General features: G+C 42.4%; 1 protein-coding gene across 1 annotated transcript in view; it reads right to left on the bottom strand.

Moving 5' to 3' along the window:
- Positions 1-16,974, bottom strand: part of fam222ba (family with sequence similarity 222 member Ba) — a 56,497-nt gene that overhangs the window by 22,950 nt on the left and 16,573 nt on the right. The gene's annotated exons all lie outside the window — the stretch shown is intronic.

Raw genomic sequence — 16,974 nt, forward strand, 5'->3', positions numbered from 1 at the left:
ACAAAAAAGTCTAAAATATTCCCGCAAATGGAAATAATTTTGGAAATTTTAACAGACTAAAAACAAGAGAAACTGTCTGAATTCAGTTCAGGTAGTGAGAAAAAAAAAAGTGTCTTAATCTTCAAATATCTACTTTCAACTACAAATAACGCTAAAACCTTAAAAACACCTACTTTGAAATTCAAGCATTTATGAAAATTTCAAGCCTCCAGTCAAACCCAAAAATGTCTCCATCATGAAACATTGCAGCATCATGAAGTGGCGATACCTTTGCTCAAAAAGGAAGCTGATGAAAAGATGAATGGAGCTCAATGCAGAGCAACACTGGAAGCAAACTTGTTAGAAGCTGCAAAAAGCTTGAGACGTACCCACAAGTAGCCAGGTCTGCAGTCAAACAAATATTTCCTCCACGTCGTTTTAAAAATGCTGCACCCACAGCGTCCGTCTCAGGAGAGTTTCCATCCACATAAACCCACACGAATCTGCCTCGGTGTTTTAAACATGCCAAACAGGTAGGGGGCAGTGTAGCACAACGCTAAAACCTGTCAGCCAATCAGACTGCTTCAGAACAACCAAACTTCCTGTTAGGAATTAAACATGACGCTCATTTGTGTGGACAGATACTTTTAAACAGTGTATTAGAATCTAAAGCTAAACACCATGTCGACTGGGAGTTGTGCTAAAACATATGTTTATATATTGGTGCATTATTTGTTTCAGACTGTAATGCGCAAGACCGTAAAAATCTCTTCTTATGAACACAACGCCAACACAAATATGGAGCTTTCTCATATCTCCACTGTTTTCAGTGATGTGACAGAAAGATGTGGATGAAAGGCCAAAACGCATAAAACTGAATTTCTTTTCCCAGGTATCCAGCTAGGCCCAAGGAGGAGGTTCCTGTTCCAGCTGATCAACAACTCTAAACATATGGGTGGGTGGCGTGTCAGTATTACATCATCAACAGTAAGGAAAGCACAGAGACGGTGGGATCCTCTAAAGGGCAGATTCTATGCATTTAGATTTCATTTTTAGGATTGGAAAACGTTTGCATTTGCTTGAGAGAATATTTCTGAAAGACCTGGAGGATCTCCAGATCTAAAAGAGACCTTTGTTTTAGGGACATAAAATCAGTGGAGTCAACGTCAGGAAAATAGAGGACAGCTGTAGCTCCTATAAATGTCAGCCACGTCGTACAATAACTCGGTACGGGAAGGAAAGCCGAAGAGTTAGCCATGCTCCACTTGGCTTGCCGCTGTATTCCAAACACAACAGATGCTTGCTTAATCAGCACCGGGAGAACAGTCAGGGAGCAAATTAAGTCTACAGAGTCCGTGCCCTCCCCGTTAGCTGTGTGGCATCAGAGGAGGGCGGCAAGTGTGCGCAGACAAAAAGCTTCTATGAGAGAGGCAATTACCAACAAAACAACCTTGGCATGCCTGCCTGCCGCAGGGTGATGGCTTAAAAGTGTCTTCCCACCCGCAGGGAGGATAGACAAGAGGAGGAAAGAGTGACAAAGCCGGAGAGAAAGGTGGCAAGACTGAAAGACGGGTGGCTCCAAAAGAAGAAAAAAAACAGGAGCTCAAAAAGGTCAGGATGACAGCTCATTTAAATCCTCCCAGTGAGAGAAGAAAAACAAGGCTTAATGAAGCTGCCAGTAATACACAGATACCTGAGGGCGTTGCACCTCGGGGTGCAGCAGGGGCACAGTGGCAAAGGGGAGGCAGGGAGAAAATGGTGGGTGGTTAGCAGTGGGTGGCGGAGCTGCTGTCTTCAGACGGATCTGGGAGCCTTGGAGGTGCTGCATCACCTTCTCCGTTCCCCTGATCCTCCGCCGCTCCAGCCTGGACGGCCATATGGCGGCGATCCCTGCCCTCGATACGGCGCGTCACCATGCATTAACTCTAATTGGCCTGATATGTTATTCTTTTTTTTCCCCCTCCGGCCTTGGAGGGGTTTTTAGGTACACGGAGCCTTGATGTCAGCAGGCAGGATTTCCAGCACTCGTTTATCTGGTTGCCAAGATTTTGCACAAAGATAACAGCAATCTCTCTGACAACAGGCAGATTCAGGGGTGGAGGAGAGCGGAGTATCAGACGGATCAGAGTCTGTTTTTCAAAGCTTCCAGAAGCGAAAAAAGAAAAACAAAACAAAAAAAAACTGTCGCACAGCAGAAATGATGCGGGGACGGAATACAAAATGGTAACGTCTCTACCGGCAATCCAAGGAAAAAAACGCGTTTATCGTATCGTTTATCTTTTATCGTGAAAATTTGACTTAATGTCTCAAAATATTTCCAACAGTAGGTCAAAAATGTTATCGTTTGCTCCACGACAGCATCAATAAACGGCAAATTTAAAAATATGATTAAATGCAGCAACTTTGTGCAGCTTAGTGATATTAATCACACTTAATTAACCGGCATCCTGAGGAAACCCATTTCAAATAGGAGTTAGGGGTGAGCAATACTCAACTTTAATTATGATATTTTAATATTGTATTGTAACTCTGCGTCACAGCAATTACAACCCCACAAACACAAATACTGCTCTTAAAAACATTCCTGTTTATAATGTGCTACTTCAGAACAGCAGCCACATAAAGAAGGCTTTGCATCATTAAACTAAACATATTTACTGATTTTAGTCATTTTTTAGCTGTACTGCTATTTGACACTTTCATAAAAAAAAATAAAAAAAAGAAACACCTGAGAAAATGCAAAAAAAAAAATACAGACAGTTTTTGGGGGTTTTAAACATCACTGATTGGAAATTATGGCGACGATGATGAATCAGAACCACCATCGTGATAATCTTATATAATCTTATAATATTTTCAAGAACTGCATTTGTGTTTGTGGTCTATGAATGTTGTGACATGGAGTCACAGCCACACAGTTACAAATAAAAAATAAATTAATCTGGCTTTTGTTTTATCACAATCTTTGTCGTAATCACAAAAGGCAACACAAAATATCGTGATAAAATTCTAGGTTCATATTGCCACCAAGTACACACACACACACACACCTCAACACATAAAAACCCCACACATGCAGCAGACTGCCCCCCCATGCCCTCCTGCTGCCCCACAGCGCCCCTGAATGTCAGAAAACGGTGCGGCGGGGAGCGCAGCGGCAAAGGTCAGTATATGGTAATGCCTGAGCTGACTCTGTGCTTTACAGCGCAGAGGCGGGGGGAGATGAAACCCGACAGACAGCAGCCTGACGTCCGCCGTGACATCAAATCCAGCAGCACACACACACACCCCGAACGAACGCAGGCACTTCCGACAAAGCCACAAACCCCCGCGGAGGCTTTTTAGCGCCGGCTACTTCTCTGTGAAGCTGCTGGTCGACTTGACCCGACAGCCAAATCCAGACGGGAACTCTGCTAGTTATAAACTGCTGACTCCGAGTCCTAATTGGTTTTCGCTAACAGGTATTCGGCTCTGTGTCCTGGTGGCTTTGTGATAGAGTCAAGCCCCCACCTGGCATGAGAAGAGACAGAGCCGGGTGTGTGGAGACGCAGCAGGGCCAGCTGGGCAGGCCTGTGGAGTTAAGCCAGGCGGCTCATACTATCAACCTCGCGCAGACAGACACCAGGGGGCTCTGAAAATATTACTTGGGTCCCCAAGCCCCCCTGTGACTCGGCAAGCCTCCGCCAGCTACTTATAGAGCTGTAATAAAAGTGTGTGAATAACTGTGGAGCTTCTATTATAGACAAATAAAAGCGAGCAGACGAAAGCAGGACTTGAGCAAGTGATGCACATGGCTTGTGTCATGTGTCAAATTGCTCCCATAAAAGCTGACCTATATTTTCTTTTCATTCCTCGGCGGGGAAGGGAAACTAGAAAGCCAGCTGAAAGTGGGGGGGAAAAAAACATAGAATAGGAAGAGGATCAGGAGGGATGGAGGCCATTGAGGTGGATTACGGCCATCACTCCCATACTGGGCCTCCCAAAGTATTCACACCCCGTTAGTAGTTACAACCACAAGCTCCGTTTCATTGTGTCATTTATGACAACGATCAAAAAGTCGCCTATAAGTGAAGGAAGGAAAATTAAATGTTTTAGTTAAGGATCCACGATGTTACCATCATCGGTCGATGTTAGCTGTAAAATTTTATATCGGACATTCTGTCAAAATAACTCACCGTTGATTTTATATGACTAACCAGTGACAATGATGCCTGCAGCACAGCACAATGCCAAACTTGCACAGTTCCGAGTGTTTGCATCATCTTAGAGAGCAGATGTCATTAATAAATTTGACAAAATACAAGTTGAAAGTGTTACATAATTTTCAGCCTCCTTTTTAACATTTGTATTTGGCAGCTGGCTAAATTGACAAAGATAATGCAGTATTTTAATTCACAGTACAGAAAGCCAGAAAGTTTCAGGAAGTGGGTACAGGGGGAAAAAAATTATCGGTATTGTATCGGTTATCAGCTAAATTAGTTTTACTATATCGGCATATCAGATATCGACCAAAAATCTAATATCGTGCATCCCTAGTTTTAAGTTTTTTGTAATGAAACAATTGGGGATGTATTGATGGGAAGATTTGGGCCTATACCAATATCCAATAATAGCTCCATAACCGATATTGCATGTTATACATATTTCACAATCGTTTTGACACGTTGGGGGGAAAAGAAAAAAAAAATGACACTGCTGACTTTACCACCACTTTTCTTCAGTTGAGCATCCCACAATCCTTTGCTGGATCCCTATCACATGACCAACCTCTTCCTCTCCTTTTCCTGAAAACGGCAAATAAATATCAGCCAAGTTTTATTGGACCAATACCAATATATTAAAAAAATAATACCGATGCTAATGCCGATATATCCTGCATCCCTATATAACAAAATTCTTCAAATTTCTTTGTCTTTCACCAGAAACTGCAATTAAAAAAAGCATCAACATTTCTGATTGTAACTTTATAAAATCTTCTCCATCAGGTACTAAAATCACCAAAGAAAATTAAGAACTGCAAAAGGCAAATTATTGGTTAAAATCTCCCCAAACGGTAATGAATGGGGTCTGTAAAAGAGAAATCAGCTCATTAGGGGAAGATAAATAATATTAGAGGAAAAAAAACAACGAAGGGAGGCAAATTAGGTGGGAACACGTTTGTTTGCCGTTTATTTTTTTCTTTACCAATTATTAGAAAAGGCAATTAGAAGAAGCCAGTCAGCACACTGCACATGACTTGTGCTTATGGCTAAAGTAGAGGAGAGTGGAAGAGTGGAGGAGAAAGCAAGCTGCTGTTATTTTAATTGCATGTTTACCCCCAGGTTATGGGTCTGAAATAGAGCCAAGAAAGGGAAAAAAAAAAAGTATGTAGCTGCCGACATTCAGAGCAACTTCACCGTGTTGATTCTCTCAGGGACAGAGGGAGTGAAATTACTTTTCTTTGCGAGGCGAGTCTCTGAATAGGAGATAAAGAAGAAAAAAGGAGCACGAAGATGAGAACGGCTTTTTACCGTTGAATACCGAGCCAGAGTAGTTTGTCAAAAAGAAATGGTTGAGGGAAGGGAGGGTTCGCCTTGGCTGTCTTGACTGTAGGAAAGAAAATAATTGTTTGTTAAGACCTTCATTAGGCTATTAGGCTTTAGACCGTGAGATTGAGACGCATTTCTGCTGCTTTGCAGAGGATTGTAGCCAAGTTGCAGCGGGTCATCGCTTCACACAATGCATATTGATGACATCCAGTTTGGGGGGCAGCTCATTGGGGGTTTTTTCAGGCGGGAGATACCCCTCATCACCCTATGGTGATGGATTAGCAGAGAATTTAAAAACAAGACGACCAACGTCAGGTACAGAGTGGGGGTAACAATGTTACAATATGACGCAGTGCAATTTCTGCTCAGACGCTTTTACTTCGATGGTTCTAACCAAAATCCAACCAGGCCAATCAATTACACTCAAATCAGCCAATGTCAGAGTCCAAGTGGGGTGTTACATAAAGTCTGAACGATGCTGTTCTGTGAAAGCCTCTGAGGTTTGTTAGAATTAGTGAAGACGAAGAAAACACAGATCAGGAGCATTTCTGTGGATCATTTTCAAGTTTAGGCCATAAAATAAAATCCCAACATCTCAATAAGCGCAGCTCAGTCCATCTAAAAATGGAAAAAGCACAACAGAAGTGCAAACCTCCCAAAACACAGAGGACACAACAAACAAAGAAAAGGTTAGACCAAAACTCAACTTTCTGCCAAACATCCAGAAACATTGTGTGGTGGAAAACTAACCACACATCGCCATGAACCAAAGATGTTGACAAGTCATTTCTCCCATGTCCAGGTCAAGTCTCTTGTTACAGATATGAAGCATTGTGTCCTCAAAAACAGGTCACCTGGTCCGCCAACAACAATGCACAGATGGGAAATCAAAGCCAGTTTTGATTGGCTTTAATTAATGTTAATCTAAAAGTAAATGAAAGCCTAAAATCTGCACTGCTCCATACATAAATAGGCATCTAAAACCTTAGAAACAACCAGAGACTGGCAAGTTCACCTTCTAGCAGGACAACGACTCCAAGCTTACCGCCAGGAATACTTTAAATGAAAGCACATTTATTTACTATAGAATGGCCTAGTAAAAGTCCAGACCTGAATAAGGGTAACATTCTATGGCAACTTTTCACTCTCCATCCAATCTACAGCAATATGAGCAAAAACTGTCAGTCTCTATATGTGCAAAGTGGTAGAGCTATACCCCCGAAACACTCGCAGCTGCATTCGCAATGAAACGCGACTCTACAAAGTATTGTGAATTTGAAAAAGTTCAAGTGGTATGGATACTTTTTTGCAAGGCAGTGTAGCGCCTTAATTGAGAGTCAGTAAAATGGTGGTTTCTTGTGTGTCAGGGATAAAACTGTCAAGCAGCGAAACTGCTGCGGTAGTGTGGGAGAGAAGGAAGACAGCTACAGGAAAGCGCTCCTCCGCGGAGGGAGGGGAGTCGGTGAGCGAGCTGGGGAGACGGTGTGAACGCTTCGTAACTGACTGATGAAAAACTGACAGTTCCCAGAGGTGAGGTAGTGGATATGGAGCGGAAAGAGACAGCGTGCCCCTGGAATGCCGTGCAGTCCGACGCTGGAGCAGCAGCGGCGTCGTCGTCGTCGTCTTTTTGCATACGTGGCGGCGTCACGCGTGGAAAGCTGCTTGGAAACTATGAGACTTCTTATCAAACTGACCTCATCCCTCCCCTGCTTTTTTTGGATCAGCAGCTCAGATCCTCATGCATGATGACAGAGTTTCCTCGCAGTGGAAAAGATGACGGGAATGATAGCGAGGTGAGCTGATGAGAGGATGAGGCAATGAGTTTTCTGGGCTGGCCTGGCCAGCTCTGCCACATGGTCATTACCAGTCTACCACACCAGCGGTGAAGATGTCCCTTCTTCAGCCTGCGGTTGGCTTCCTAGCAGCCACTTAAGGCGGCCCTGCTTCCTAAAGAGCCCCGCAAATGTGGAAGGCAGCGCCAAGTGTGCTCAGTCATGTCCAGGCCAGCCAAGGTCACGCGGACGGGCAGGGAGCGTTGGCAGTGCCATGAATGCCAAGCGGCCGGGGCCCCCAGACTGCACCGACTGACAGACGTGTTTACACCTGACAGAAAACGCCGTGTGCGCCGGCTGCCAAAACAGAGGCGATCCAGAGCGTGGGGTGCCAGCTTAGTTATTTATTTATCCGCTGCAAATCCACGGAGAGCAGAAGCCGGGCATGTCTCTGTGAGGAAAAAGCCAACCTACTCTGAGACTTGACAGACTTCGACTATTTTAGGGAGGAAGGAAAAAGAAATGAATAAAATAAAAAAAAAAGAAAGAAAGAAACGGCTCTCGTGAAGCAACATTAGAAGATTGGGGTTTGATTTAGTCGTAGCGCTTTTCACAACGAGTTCTGATTAAATACAGTCCTTCAATTTAATAAGCCGTTCCACAATCATTCATGATAAGATTAAGATTGGGGGAGGGGGACTGGTCTTCATTATAGCTGATGACAGCTCAGTGCAAACAGCTGGAGACCAGAGGTGCACAGTAGAAGTAGATGCTGAGGATGTCATTCGTTTTCCAGCTGAACAATCAGAAACCAACAGATGGAAGAAATGTAAAACCCGACCTGAAGAATGAAAATCAGAGCAGATCAAACATATTAGGACAGCTTGTGGAGACGTTCATGGTAATCTGGCCCTGCGATCGTACGCTCGGAGCCAGCGCTCATACATATGCGAGAGACGCTGCGCCTTTCATCTCCTCGCTGGTGCCACAGCATCTGTGTTATCTTTACAGATCCTCACATCACACCAGACAACAATGCGCCGGGTCACATTAAGATATGTCAAATGCCAGACGGGTGGGTTTGGTACAGGACTGGAAAACCACGATGAGACTTTTTAATTCTCCATGATCTGATCCTGTAAAAGTACGAACACTGACAGCAGTTCGATTCAACAACACTTTATCCCAGAGTTAAATGATGGTAACTCATAGCATCCAAGTATCTTTGAAAACTTGATGTGGACGGTGACACTGTGAGAAGGAAGGATATACAGTAGCAGTCGGTCTCTGAGCAACTCTGAAGAAGCCTCTGACTGAAGACTTGCTGTATGGCAGTCTCATGACAGTCAGTCCCACCCAGATTATGTGATTGTTGCGGCACCAGCATATTTACACTCGTGGTGCGTTTAAAGACGGCTTGGAAAATCACGTTACCACATCTTAACGACTAATTAAACAGTTTTAACGGCTGGAAAAAAGTGCGGGAGACAGGGAGCCCGAGAGAAGCAGGGAACATCCCAAAAGTACGATGTGCACACAATGAGAAAATCCTACAGCACATCTTAAAATGGTTCCAACAAGAAGGTAAATGTTACCGTTTAGCGTCACATGCTGTTTTTGTGCAGGTTTGACTTTCAAGAGACGTCATGAAACGATAAAATAGAAGCGGCCAAGGAGGTTGGTCAAAATTCAGCCTAGCTGGAATGATTAGGAAATTCAAAACCGTTAAGGTGACTGGTCAGATTTGTTGTTGGTTAGACGGGCAGAGAGACATGATTGTGACCCTTGCCCTTTATGATCAACGGAAGAGATGGTTTGAGCTTCCATGAAGCCTCCTTTTATACTCCTCTGGGATTCGGTGCTGTAGTTGGGCATCATAACTGTTGAAAAGTGAAAAAATACAAAAATATTGGTTCCAAATATTCAGCCCCTCAAAAAGTGATGAAGTCTAATCAAATCAAAGCCAACATAAGAGTTACTCCAACATGCTGCCACCGTTTTGGATCACCAGACTCTAAATCACCTGCCATGGGAGCTGAGGCAGGTGGTTTTTCAAGTTGCGTGCCTTGTGTGATTACGCTGACAAACTGCAGAGTGATGATTTAAGCAAGACACGGAAACGTAAAGCAAGCAGACAATCAGGACTTGATTACATTCTGAAAGATACACAGCACATTGCAAAAGTATTCCCACCCCTTGACCTCTTCCACGTTACAACCAGAAACTTCAATGCATCTCATCGGGCTTTTATCAGATAAACCGGCACAAAGCAGGACTTAACTGTGGAGGAAACAAAATTAAATCCGACATAAAACAGAGAATTGGAATAAGATCATGAACCACAGAAGACAATGTCAAATAACACGTGTCGCGTTTCTTTACGAAGTAAGATTGAGCAACACCGACTATAAAAAGGTTTAAAAGCAGATGTCTGAGCTCCTTCTCACTACTCACTGTAAGTGAGGCATGCTTTTTTCCCCCTGCTTAGTGGGAAATGACTCAATGTGCTTCAAGCTAAAGTGAGGTAGTATTGTTCCAGCTGGCGGAAAAAAAAGGGGGGGGAAATGAAGATGGAGTGGTTTGATTTCATTTGTTAGCAGGTGCATCCATTTTGTGTTCTTCCCTATACCCATCTCGCCTCTCTCAGTCAAAGCGCTTATCAGGAACTCGACACCCCGGCGACAAATTGAGCCTGCGATTAAAGGGAGAAAGAGGGGGCGCTTTGTTAAGTGCTGCTGATTGGGATCCCAGGCTGGCCTCGCACATGTGAGACGTGTGTTTGTGCATGCATGTATGCCTGGTACGGAGCCAGGAGCCGAGCCGAAACCGCCTCCTCCCCTCCCATTTTCCAGGTGTTCCCACGGCTTACGTTTCTGCTCAGAGTACTCTGCAAACAAGTCCAAATCAATGCAGCTGTTCGTCTGAGTCAGCCCCCTCGGTCGCCCGCATGCGTAGGGAACCGTACAAGCCCCGAGTTCACATAAACAGGAAAAATTAACCTCCTCTGGCATTTCCAGTGCATTCCTATCGACACGTACGCTGTGTTTAGCAGAGGGGGGGGGTGGAAAGTGGAGGCTTTTTGTTTGTCCCATTCAGACCCATATTATTGACCCAGCCCTGGCCCGTTTGCAAGCATTGGGCTGATTTAAGGTGGGGGGGTGGAGCAGCTCTTCTAGGCAGAACCGTGCAGCGCCGACTCTCACAAATCATCCTAAAAGGGTTTAACACACACACACACTCCAGGGTTATATAGGCATTTTGTGAAAGATTTATTCACCGTGTCATTTATAACTGGTGGCCTGTCTGAGTATAAATCAAAGCTTCATGATCAGACATTTCTGGAAAGAAATATGCAATGTGATGCCAAAAAGAAAAATGTATATGCATTTGTTACAAAACATCTGTGGAGTAAGAACTTAAGTGATTTCATCTCATCTGTGAACACCGACCTCTAAAATGCAACATTCTGGCATATAAAGAGTAATTTTATCTAGGGCTGAACCAATTAATTGGATCAATCATGATCAATTATTGAAATAATCGTCAACTAATTTAGCAATCAATTAATTCTTAGCTTTAGCATAATGACTCTGGAAAAGGTAATTTGCATTTCCATGTTCAGTGCAGTTGTTAACCCGAAACTGTACAAATATATACGTTTTGCATTCAAGATACAAAAAAACTCCAAAAAAAAAAAACCTGTCTATAAATATTTTCTACCCAAATAGGCAATAAAATGCTTATTTTTATTTAAAAATTGAATTTAATTACTTCATATATATTTTTGTGCATCTCCAAAGTTGTATTAAAAAAGTTTAAGTGGTGAAATGAAAAATCTGCAGAATGTCGTAACATTTTTTATCCAGTTAATCTGATAATTGCTTAATCACTTACTAAAATAATTAGTTGCAGTCCTAATCAAACAGAGGATCACCTCGGACACAGATTAGACATTTAGCTCTGGTACTAACCCATAGCGTCTTCCTAATGAAAAGCCTAACCGCAGTATGATGCTGCCACCTGCACGTTTAGCAACAAGGAAGTCGTTTCAGGGTGATTCTGTCGCAGTTTTCCCCTTTAAACTACTGACTCGGGTAAAAACCAGGGAATGTACAACTTTTTTTAGCCTTTGTTACTAAAACAGCTGAAAACCGTGATTGCGATAACGTTCATAGTTCAGGTTTCCAAATGGAGTCATTGCAGACGGGTAGCAGTGTGTGTTGCAGTGGTTCTGGAGGAGCCTCTGACAGAAGGCATTCACTTGTTGAGCTACTGAAGATGATGATGCTCATGGTTGTCCATAATGTGGAGTTCATGAAGCATCCCCAGCTTTAGATTCTCAAGAAACAATTTTTAATCCATTGCACCTCAGCTACAATAAAATACATTAAAGTTCGCAACTTTAATGTGGGAAAGTTCAAAGGGCGTGAACATTTTTGCGAGGCATGGTTAACGTTCAGCTTGACTGACGTGCTCAGTATAAAAGTAGCTATAAATAAACTCCACACATATATATATATATATGTGACGAGCTCTGCTGCTTCCACAGCAGCCTGACCTTCAATGCGACCAAACGAACATCCTCGTATCTGCAGAGCAGACAAGGAGAAGAGAAGACTCCTGCTCCACTGCAGGGAGGACAGCATGCCATGTGCTCCCTGGCCCCTGGCGATACACAAGACATCTGCGGTCGATCTTTGGTCTGCTGCATACGTGTGAACACCTCTCCGCCCCCAGCTCTTTCCTCGGCAGACAAGAGCCCGGGGTGGGGGGGGGGCGGACGGCACGGTGACTCCGTGGAGAATCGGGCAAACACGAGGCTCGGCACAGCAAACATCTCACCTCTGTGACTGCATGGGAACATCTGGCCCTCACAGGCTCAAAGGGCCGTCCGTCTGTCTAAAACGTGAGCCTACACACGAGGCTGCTGGTGTATCAGGGGGTTGTCATGGCACCAGCTTTTTTTTCCTTTTTTTTCTTTTCTTTTTAACTCCTACACAGGTACTGGTCGGTTTACAAAAACAGTCTCTGCAATATCAGAACAAGTAAGCAAGTAAGCTGCTGAGCAAGCAAACGAGGAGCGATTTACCAGCTTTACAAGCCAAACCAGAGAAAAACTTGATATCCATCTATTGCAGCAAAACTGTGGTAAACAGGACAAATATTTAGATTTTTTTGTTTTTTAAATCTGACAGATCAACAGCTGTAATGTGAAAGTCTTGAATGTTGTTGCCGTTATGGTCGATAATTGATTTTTTATCAATACTGTACATATTTTAGTTACTTCATAATTCCTTTTGATGCTTTGGGGGCACTTAAGACTGCTTCAGTTAAATTCCCCACAGTCCTTTGCTGCATAGCTGTCACATGACCAACCTATTAATCGAACGATACAGATATGTTAGAAAATGACTATTTGTCATCCATAATTATTTTGATACATAGACTAATTGATTACTTTGTTGCTGAGCACTTCACTTTCCATTCGTCTCCCTGCTCTATATAGACAAAAAGTCCAACAAGCCAGTTGATTAGTTGGGCTATCTGCTCACATACAGTCTGCAGTCAGCTACGAAACACACACTGTTCATTTTCCATATCAACCGTTTTAAACTTTTTCCTCAATAGGTGTGATGTACCTTTAGGTTCCACATGTTTTTAGTGATGGGAATATTTAAAAAAAAAAATAGAAAATCTCTTTGGCGACATGGGAAAAGTGTATTGGTCGTCTTTCAGCCAGCTGACATGTGCAGGGTAAGACATGCTGTGCCAACTCGGCTCGGTCTTTTTCTTCCCATCTTTTTAAAAAGGGATTTTAACAGTAGGAACAGTTTGACGTATGAAATGTTTTGAGGTCGAATACGGATTCTTGTCCCTCCGCGGTGAATAAAATCAAATGATTCAACTGGTCAGTTTTAGAGCATCAAATCCAAGAAATTACCAAAATCTGCAGTGAGTACAAGGACAGAGCTAGAGAAGAAGATTGTGAAATGTCTGAATTGTAGGCCTGGTTTACCTCTAAAAGAATTACTATAATATCTCACTATGCATTTCAAACAAGAATAAAAACTGTAGGAGACTTAATATCCAGTAATTAGTTTATGTAATCGCATTAAAGAAAATCAATGATAAATTATTAAGTATTTAGGTTCATCATTCTGACAAGTGGATTTTTTTTTTTTTGCAATATTTTTGCCATTATTAGCTACTTTGTTCATGTCTGTCAAACATGATGTGAATAAACTTCTAAATATGGATCCAATTGTGTTCATTTAGCTGTAGAATAGAAAAAGAAAGCATATTTTAAGCACTCAGTTGTGCTGCTGTATGCATGAACTGACCGTTTATGAAGTTCACCATCTTTGGAAAATGTTTTGGAAATTCGAAAAGTTGTGTTCTCCTGTGTGGCTCCCAGTATTTCACATATATTCTTAAAATTGTGAAGTACAATGAGGTTGTATATTATTTCTGCGATAGTTGCTAAAATGAGTAGACGTGCCAATAATGTGATTTATCTAGTGTGCAGACACTGATGAATTTTTAAACTCATTAAGCTGTCAATACCCGTTTCTGGCCTGCACCACCGAGACGCGTCATACAAATAATAGAGTTAACCCAGCTGAGGAAAACTGTTTATTTTCCCTTTGATTTCTCTGCTGCCTGTTCTTGCTTCATAGCTGTTTATACGGATCTCCGGTGACTGTCCAATGATTCAAGACTGATGAGGCTTGCTCAAAGGTCTATGCCATTGAACACAGCATTAATGCACCCAGCAGCAAATTTTTGCTATCGACCCCGGTTCCCTGCAATAAGGACAGAGCCATCAATCAGGCTGTGATAGCCGACACCAGACACGGGCTGATGAAGTTGGGGACTTTGGAGCTAATGATAAATGGATCTCTCAGATATGGTCACACTATACTATGACAGTCTACAGAGAACACTTGACCTTTAACAAAATCCTCCGCCACTTTTTGCAAGTGCTGTGCCACGCACAAAACAAAAACTAAAAGTACAAATATGCGGGCAGCTGCTGCGGTTGAGAAAGTGCGAGTTTTATGCGAGAACTCCAGGGTCCAGTTGAGGGTCTCGGCCTCCTCTCTGTGAGATCTGCTCCTGGCTGGCCCAGCCCTCCTCGTTTCTCACACCAAAGCTCTGGGAGTGACCTTCAGCAGGCCTGCGAGTCCTGCTAATTGGGGTCTTAACTGAGCGCAGCAATCCACTCCCCACTCACAGTGAACTGAAGGGCCGCTGGGGCAGAGAGGGAGAGAAAGAGCGATGGCAAGAGAGTTTTCTGCTGAGTGGTAAACAGACTGCACTTCAGAACTCAATTTGGAGAATTAAACTTCAAGGTTCTTGTGGTAGAAAATGTTCAAAATGTATGATATGAAGCCATTCTTCGTCTGACAGCGAAACAGACTTAGCCTCAATATTATTCCTAACAGAAGATTTGGTTTCAAGTAAGCTTTTAATTTGAACATATTTCTTCTGGTTGGAAGAAATTTGGACATTTTAGAGCAAACCAATCAATGATTGGGCTTGAATCTGACTAGCGTGATGGAAATCTGAAATACTTAGAGATGGAGAAATCATGAAAATGGCCAGAGGAAACCTGCAAAAAGCCATTTGGCAAAAATAGGAAACATTTGATTGGAACTGTTACATTACAGACTTTTCTATTGATTGAAAACAGTATAATTTTCTTTTAGACATGCCAGTTTTTTGTAATGAGAATTATTGATGAATTATGTTTCATAAAGTAGACTTTTCAAACTGTAACAAAATCAGTTAAGTGTACAACATATGCTGCGCTTCCATTGACCATGTAATTGGGCAAATTGGAATTACGACAAACTTGCTTAGTCTTTCGGTTGTACTGAAAGTATTGTATTTTGCAAAACTACAGTGGAAATACTATTTGCATCCTACGAGTCACAAGATCAACAACTGGATGTTTCTACTGGCGGAGAAGACAAAGACGACAGGAAGTGGTAGGAAGACGATGGAGCGGAGCAACATGTTAATTGTGTGAAAACTAATTATTGTGTGATTTTAATTGTCTTATTTAATTGAAACAATGCTTGTGTTTTTTCAACATTAGAACATGAACAAAGTTTTTGCACACTTCTAATGAAAGACAGCTACTGTGACACAAGACTGATACAGTAGGTCCAACTAAAAATGCAAAACGCATGATTTTATGATTTTAAAGAGGCATGCTTTTGAAACTACTAAAACTATATAAAAAAAGAATGAAAGGATGAAAATGTGAACAGAGTTGCTGAAATGACTGAACTTTTCAACAATATTCCCGTTCATCGGATACCGCAGTTATTGAATGAAGCAGGTTTTTTGCCACACACACCGAGAAAAATCAATGCACTACCCAAAAGAATTTAAATTCACAGCATCAGGTCGTCTGCTAACTGAAATTAACCAACGAAATACCAAAAAACTATTAAGTTTGATGAATATTTCAGCAGCGTAGAGCTCAACATGAGGTGCATCAGAAACGTGAATTTACAGTAGAAGTGAGCGTGTTTTTCTCTGCTGATTCGAGTCTTGAAGCCTGGAGTTCTAGCAGACAAAGCAGCTTAGAGGTCAGGTTCGATGTCCGGCCCGTTTCTGCAGTTTCTTCAGGGTCAGAGGTCACAGAGGTAGCTAGTGCTGCATGCTAGAAAGATTTTTACTGCTCCAGCAGGAAGGGAAGGATACTCTCTCATCACAGTGCAGGACAAGAACCGGGAAAGGCTTAGCTCTGCAATTTTCAGGGTAGAGGGGTCACATGACTGTCCCAACAGCTGATTCTCTGTTGCTTGGCAACATGTTGATTTTTTACTTTCCTAACGGATCGTCATCCTTTAGTTTCTAAGGAAAACAGAATCCAATATATCCAGTCTCCATGCTTAATTAGCATCTGTAAGAAACTTTATGCGTCGTTTTCGAAACAAAGACTGTCTATTCGCATTACAGGGCATTATCGCCACCTGTAGGATGGAGTGTGAATAGATGAGAAATTTTTAAGATTACTAAATCTGACGATTCTTGGGTGTGCTGTGGTGGCGCAGGGGTTAAGCACAGTCCACATACAGAGGACTCAGTCCTTGACGTGGTCGTCGCAGGTTCGATTCCCGGCCTGGTGACCTTTGCCGCATGTCCTCCCCTTCTCTCATCACCCACTTTCCTGTCAACTATCAAATAAAGGCTACTAGAGCCAATAAAACCTTTAAAAAAAATCTGATGATTCTTCAGTTTCTAACATTGTCTGAAGAGAACTTCCCAAGGATTTTTTGAATATTTTTATTTTTTGCAGTCAAAATCACAGATTTCATGGTGCTCCTTTAGAAATAGTTGCATGAAATTTTCTTCGTTAAACCATTTCCAAAATCATTATGTAAAAGAGGACAAGAAGAGTAAATTGAACTGAATTGTGCACCCACTTGTGCATAGTAAAAGGTTTTATGAGTTTGATTTTGTTCTGGAAGCCAAGTCTGTGCTCTGCTGCAACACTGGAAGCTTTTGAAATCAGGGAACATTTCTTCAACTGAAGAGATCAAAAGTTGGTGAGAATGAGTGGCGGCAGGAGGAAATCCTGCTCCTTCTGTCCACAATTCTGCAACGCAACGTTAACTCATGGATAGTGAGATGCATCGAGTCAATTTTCTTTTGATTGATTTAGATATCTGTACTCTGTG

The sequence above is a fragment of the Poecilia mexicana genome, unplaced genomic scaffold (genome assembly GCF_051168715.1).
Source record: "Poecilia mexicana isolate PSO_F unplaced genomic scaffold, ASM5116871v1 scaffold_14, whole genome shotgun sequence".
Taxonomy (NCBI): Eukaryota; Metazoa; Chordata; class Actinopteri; order Cyprinodontiformes; family Poeciliidae; genus Poecilia; species Poecilia mexicana.